This window comes from Montipora foliosa, chromosome 12 (genome assembly GCF_036669935.1).
Source record: "Montipora foliosa isolate CH-2021 chromosome 12, ASM3666993v2, whole genome shotgun sequence".
Lineage (NCBI taxonomy): Eukaryota > Metazoa > Cnidaria > Anthozoa > Scleractinia > Acroporidae > Montipora > Montipora foliosa.
In genome coordinates this window covers 5328204-5335703 of record NC_090880.1, presented here as the reverse complement: position 1 = coordinate 5335703, position 7500 = coordinate 5328204, and positions in this window count along the sequence as shown.

Sequence of the window (7500 nt, the reverse complement as noted above, 5' to 3'; positions counted from 1 at the left end):
TGACGGTAGCGAAAAACGCATTTGTCGATTGAGCTTTGAATTGTAGAGTCCGCATGTTATTGAAAGGCGCAGTAAAGCAACTATCGACGCTGACAACAACGCCATTCAGGAATGGTTAGGGTAAGAAAAAATAACTACTTGGCTTACTCAAAGGAATCTTATGGTTCAGTTAATGCGTTTTCGCTCATCAAAGAGTATTTGTAATGTAAAAGAACCAAAGATATCCAAAGATTTCACTTTGCCCCCGAAAGAGAATCATTATGATGCCAGACATGGTTCAATGTCATAATGAATAAATTAGCTCTTAAAAGCCGAGCACAAGTTCTCTACTATTTGGGGAGACTAAAATATAGGGTGAAATCTTTTCAACTAAGACTTAGTAAAAGTTAAGAAAATAAAGTTAAAATTAAATCTAAGAACTAATTTGTTGATAAATGCTATCATAATATTTTCACCTAATAATTATTTAAAGTAACTACATAGATGAACAGCAAGAACAACGCATGCATCCGTCATCCAACTTTCGAATAGTGCTTTTAAAGTTGTCCAAGGTTTTTGCAGATCTGGCATTTTTAGGCAGTTTTCTCCATAGCTTTGGTCCAAGGAAGCGTAGAGAATGTTGACCATATGTTACTGTATTAAATCTAGGAACGCTAAATCAGTATGTCTTAAGGAATAGAGTGGTTTTCAATTGAGTGTCGAAAGTAATTAGCGAATTGCTTTAGTTTATGATTACTTCACTCAGTGATTGGTTCAAAATTTTCGCGCCACTTTTTCAACCAATCAGAACTGAAACCAAAACCAATCGTGGCTCGCGTTTGCACATTTTCCCGCGCTTAGTGTCGGCTACGTGTCATTACTTCGAGTTTTGATTGGTTTACTGGATTGTCTCCGTCGTTTTTGATTGGCCAAAGTAATTACTTTGGTTTTGGTTTTACGACACTCAATTGAAAATCGCTCTAAGAGGTGCTATGAGTATTAAAAATATTGTGTTTGGCTTTATATATAAGGGTTCATAATTTGCAGGCGTCTGTTCTTTAGTGTTGGTGGCTCAGCGCTCTTGAGTAGTTCTGAGTAGGTTGCGTGATGATCTTTGTACACAGGCCTTAGGCCTCTGTCTTGGAGTCTTTCTATCTTGCGCGAATCGCTGGCTTTACAGAAGTGCCAATTTAATTGACAATACCTTAAGTAGGGTAGAATCGCTGTTTTGAACAGTACTAGTTTGGCACTTAAAGGAATTGGATTTCTTAGTCGCATAAGCACTCCTATCCTTTGGCTGGCCTTCTTACATACAGATTAAACTGATGTGATCAGTGAAGTTAAGATTCGAGTCTAAGATTACACCTAAGAGTTCAAGCTTTCCTACTGTTTTTATTTCCTCATTGTTCACACAGGTTGTATATGTCACATCGTTTTTGTCTTCACTGTCACCAATGTTCTTAGTGTGATACTTTTTAAGATTCCTAGCTAGAAGACTGGAGTCGTACTAGTTAGTGGCTTTGCGCGCAGTTTCCCTACGCTCCATGGTAACACTAGATTGATCGTTTCCGACGTGGAACATCTGATGATCGTCTGCGTACCTTGACAAGCTCGATTTAACAAAGAAGGACAAGTCATTTTGAAATATATTCCACATCAGTGGACCCAGGGCAGAGCCATGGGGGCAGCCTGAACTAATCGTCCTGGACGAGCTTGTGTGGCTGCCAATTTGGCTCGGTATTTCCGATCGCATCGGTAGCTCTTCAAGAGCTGTATTATGCCTTCCTGGAAACGGGGAGCTTTCAGCTTGCTGAGTAACAGTGGTGGGTGGAGAGAATCAAACGCTTTGGACACGTGTCAGTCGATAAGATGGCTGCATGCAGCGAGTCTATTGTCCCTCGCTCGTTTCCATTCTTCTACTAAGTTTATTAAGGTCGTTTCACAGCTGTGTGCTTTTCTATAGGCAGAGGATTGTTCATAAATGTTACCTTGAAAGGCAGTTGACACTTCCATGCATATTAGTTGCTCAAACACTTTAACTTTTTCAATAAAAGAAAACGCTTTACTTAATTTCAAATCCGTCGAACGTATCAACTGACTCCTTTGAAATGCATGAACTTAACCCATTTGTTCCTTTAGAACGTCACCAGCACAGATTTTGAGGTTTGCTTGAAAGATATCCAGCGGTATGACGGGCTTCACGACTCAATCACTGTCAACTACATCACTGCGGGATGTAAGTATAGGATGCACGAATTGCCGCCATTTGCTTAACTTCGAGCAGTGTCTTTTTTCGCCGCTCAGTTGGCTGAGCGCGTGGAGAAGATGAACACAAGAAAAAATGGCCGCGCGAAATTTCGCGCGGCCATGATTCTCGTCCTAGTCTACTCCTCGCGCTCGACCAACTCAGGGGCGAAGTAATATCATTGCTTGCAGATACGATTTTAAACCTTCATCGCGGAACGAAGCCCCCAATTCACGGGTAAAATCGTCTAGCGTTCGACACAGTAAAATCTGTCTCGGTCTCAGGACTGAAAAGATTAACTTGAAAGAATTTAAATAGCAAATTTACAACAATTTGCATTTAATCTCTTCGCAACAACAGTTGCCTGTATACAACCAAAACACACACATACTCCGTTTACATTGATTTCGAAACTGTAAGATTTTGTTGTAAAAATCACGAGATTAAATCTAATTTAATTCTAAAATTAGCCAACATCGTTAAAAGACGTCTCTTTCATTATCATTCAGTGGTTAAGTCGCTTTTTGGACCTCACTTGAAATTGACAAAATCTAATGATATTTATTCATATTCTTCAAAATAAGATTATTGGAAACGGTCACTAATCAAAATGCCGGGTCGGTTTAAGGCCACGAGCTTCCGGGTACGTGTGGTTCGTATTATAAATTATCAGTATAATTACATTAAAAACTTAATGACTGGTCCCGAGGGTAACAGTTCATTTTGTTTCCCGAGAATCTCAATGTTTCCCCGAGGCGCAGCCGAGGGAAACATTGAGATTCGAGGGAAACAAAATGAACTGTTTCCCGAGGAACAAGTCATTAAGTGATTTGTTATATTGCAAAACAGATGGGTCAAACATTTTGAAAAAAGCGCTCAGATTCCAGCGACAACATCAGGCCACCTTCAACTGCACGCTCTAATCACGTGCAACAGCGGTCAACATTTCGCGGGTAACAGTGAACTGTTCCCCCCCGTTTGACGTCATAGTTTTTGCAATGTTGCCCGCTCATGGCATTTGGCGGTAAACAGTTTCATTGTGAAATGTCATGTGACCATCAACTAGCCAATGAATGGGCGTGCTGTAGCAGGTAAAACTCCAGCTATATAACAAAGGTGATTATTAAATTCTCTGCGCTAATTGGTTGCGCGTGAGGTGATTATTGCACTGTAATCACCTAAGTGGTTTTCTCAAAATGATCGGAAGCCGTTTTGTCGAGGTTATAGACGAAGAATTGTTTTAGAGAAAATTCATATTTTTCAAACAATCACCTATGTGTAATTATACTAAAAAAGTTATTCACTTCAGGCTCGGTGAATAAAACCCTGGACTTCGTCTTGATTTCTATTCAATGATATTTAGGTCGCCTTTGGCGAATAATTGTCAAATATCCGACGCATTCTTCTCCGGTCCGGTAATTACCAAAACTGTAACCCTTTCTTGCAGATTATCACCCATGTAACGAAGTCACTTGCCCACATTACGGGGTATGCAAGGCGATAATTTGAACCAATCATCAGTGTGTCTGCATTCCATATGCTGCACATGAATCTGAGCCCCTCTGCGACAACAGCGGATACACTCATCAAAGTATCTGCCAATACAAGTACAAGGTCTGTAAAGACAAAGAAGAGCCTGAAATCAAGCATTATGGAGGCTGTAAACGTGAGTGTTGCCATTACATTAAGATGGTTCATATCCAGTAAAAGGTGCACTTTAATTTAATTAATCACACCAGTATGCCAAACTGGGTAAGTTAGTCACAATTGTATCAGATTCCACTTCATCCTTTGAGGAACCTTCCCTAAAGTTAGTTACTTGAAATGAAATTAGGCCCCGTAACGATTTGCATTGACTTAACTTGAAGACCCATTCATGAAGCTAAATACGCCTACAGTAAAAGAGTTTAAAAGTTTGTGCAAACCTTGTGTTAAAAAAAGGAACAATGTCAATGCTCCTCTTGTTTTTGATTTCCAGTATTTGTCATTCAGAGAGGTCGCGTTACGCTCCATCTCGATATAATTGACGTCAAATGCAGACTCGTTCAGTTCAAGACGAGTTTCGTGTCCAGCCGTGGATTAGTTTACGTACTGAGATCCATCTATATTACCTCAACTACGCCGGAAGCTTCATAGACGATGGTGCGGTGGCCTGCTTTTATCAACGGAGTCGATAATGATAATTGGCCACCGTACAGAGATTCGCTCTGACGAAGGGCTAACGCTCGAAACGTCAGCTTTTAGAATCTCTGTACGGTGGCCAATTTACATTATCAACTCCGTTGATAAAACCAACTTTTTGTATACTACTTTCCCGCCGACGCAGCACCACAGTTTCCTTAGAAACTACCCCTTTCATTCATCAAATGTCAAATTTACATCGTTTGACGTGTGTGTACTAAAGGTGGGAAGATACGACCGTCTGACAGCTGATGGCGGGCTTATATTCGTTGACTACGTGGTTTTCCAAGAAGCACCGATAAACGACGTGGCTGGACTAACAACCATGACAGAATGGTGGCACGGAACCAACTGCAATAGCGTATCATCCTCGGTTAGTTACAGAAAAGAACTAGACAGCGTGCTTCAAGTCTTCTCGCTATAAACATTATCTTAATTTTAGAAAATACTTTACCCCTATCCTTTACCTTTTTTGAAAATCCTTATTTCAGAAAAGCTTTGCTTCTATGCCTTACGTACTGGTGACAGCCGAACATGTGCGACCTGATTAAACAAACGATGCAGCCTTTGTGTGGGTGGAAGCCATACGGATTAAACAAATTTAAAGTGTGTTTACGCGAGACGCAGAACTTCGATGGACAACACAAGAAACTCAGCGTGGTAAGTAATGCTACCGTTGATCTTGCTCGAGTAATTAAATGACAACTGAACCGTGAACACAAGAAAACTGTCAACTCAACATCAGCAAAACTACGTAAGGTAAACGGTGATTCGCACGTGTGCCTTTTAAAAGCCCCAGTTAGATTCTCACAAGCGCTCTCTAAAGATTCTTTCCTTAACCATGATGCCAAAATCGACCAAGTTTCAATCCATACGTGACTTGGTCCGAATTCTTGTCAGCCTGTATTTAGTGCCTTGACAAATGTTTATTTAGTTGTAAGTAATGCAGACATCTCTATTTTTTGCATAACTGGCTTGCGTATGAAGATCTGCCAGACAATCTTCTTTCCCAACAACACAAACTCGCATTCCTGAATGACTATAATCCTCGTCTTCAGGATCACAACACGTTTTGCCAGGTAAGACTATTTCATTTTTGAAACCTCGTTTCTACTTTGAAAGACAAATTTCGGGATGCAATTACCACTGATGACAACTGTTTATTTCACATTTTAAGGTTCCCAGAAGCCTATTATTCTGCGCTGACAATCATTGTGTCAGCCGCCCATAAGAACACTGCTCTCACCATGCCACCAGAGTAAAACAGCGTTGTCACATGGGTCGAGGTACGTGACTAAGAGATCTCGAATGAACCCCTCAACCATCGACAGTTAAAAACTATCATCGTTGGCCAAAAAAAATTCTTTTCCTCGACTCTCAAATTTCGATCAAATTATGACCACAGCATGAGAACTTGCACAAGACCATGAGTACAGAAAATTGTCTTCAGCCATTTAGAGCTAAGTACGTCATACGGTGATGTAAGAGTAGCTGACAACAGCACCAAGAAATGTTCCTAAACGAAACATTCCACAAAATGTCATTCCCGGAATATTGTCTATTTTCAGCAAATCAACACTTTCAACTGCTCTGTCTGCATGAAAGAACTAAGCAACCTTCATGACCCGGATGGCTATGATCCTGTTGACGCATCGATGTTGGTAATTAGTGAGTAAATGTTATTGTTACACGCCGATATTTCGAAAAACGCATTTACAGTCTGCTTAGAATATGCATAAAGGTTTTAGCGCCTTGAGTGTTTCTCTAAATGTTGATGTATAGCCCAGCCATTCAACGCACCCGACGTTCATCCATAACCTAACCCAATAAAGTATTTCTAATACCGTAAAGAGCATCGAGCCGTTTAACACTCCCCTTTAAAAGAACGACAATTTTCTTTTAAATTTGCATGGTTTTCCTTGCCCTTTCTGCATCTTGTTTCCGATTCAGCTTTTTTACGTCACATCCCCTTGACAAGACAAACTCCTCCGCCTTAAAACGTTTCAGTTGTCTCATTTAATATTCCTTATACAAAACAAAACTCGAATTTGGCAAACATAATTTGCTCTCCTTAAAATATTGTTCTTTTTCTTTTTTTCCAGGAGCTCCAGAACACATGTACAGTGGTGCTACAGCGCTTGGAGTTACCAATCAAAGCATTATTCATGACAGCCAAATGACTGCCTCCTTTCAGCTTTCACCTAATACTCAAGCCAGTTACGGTCGCCTAAATGGTAAAAGAGGAATTGGATGGTGGACAAAAACAGTCAACAACACCAACGACTGGCTTCAATTCAAGTGGTGAGATAATTTATCAACTTTAAATGCTCACCACCGCTCAGATAGTGATAGTTTAGAATGCTGACCTCAAATAAAAGAATTAATTGTAGTGCGCGCAGCAATTTGCCCAACCTCTTTACTTGCCTTGGCGTCAACCACCCTACATTAAACCTTCAACAAACGAAAACACAACTCACAGTATTGCAGCAGTCCTACAATCTGCATTAAACGTTGGTTAAAGTACTGCTTTAGTCCTCAGCAATCCCAAACAAAACTCCACTGCCCTATAAAAATTACAAGACTTGCTCCCTCCTTCCGGTCCGGATTTAGCATCACGATTTCAGCAAAGTCAAAGTCGTTGGCGTTTCCACAAAAGGTCCAATTTAAAGAAGCTTGATGTTAGGTTATTACTTCCCTGCTATCTAAAGATACTAGCAATTTCTAAGGGGAAAAAGGAAGAGTGAAATTGTAAAATTTTCATACATATATCACAAGAAGCGGTATGTCGGTTGATGTAAATTCGATGGTAAATCTCTCTTAATGCTGTCATCTTCACTTCAACTGCTACTGTCCAGGCGCATTCCGACATGCTTCCACTTTGCTTCTTTCTTCACCTTGTTTCACTACTTCACATTTAATTTTTCTTCCCTGCGTACTAATTAAACCCTTTAGTAATGAATCCTGATGGTATTCATGCTAATCAAATTGCCTTCTTTCATACTGAAGGAATTCCACCTTATGGGTGTTAAATCAAATTCACCTATTACAACCCACAAGTTACCGGTAACCATCCCTGCCAGATATGTTCGCTTTGT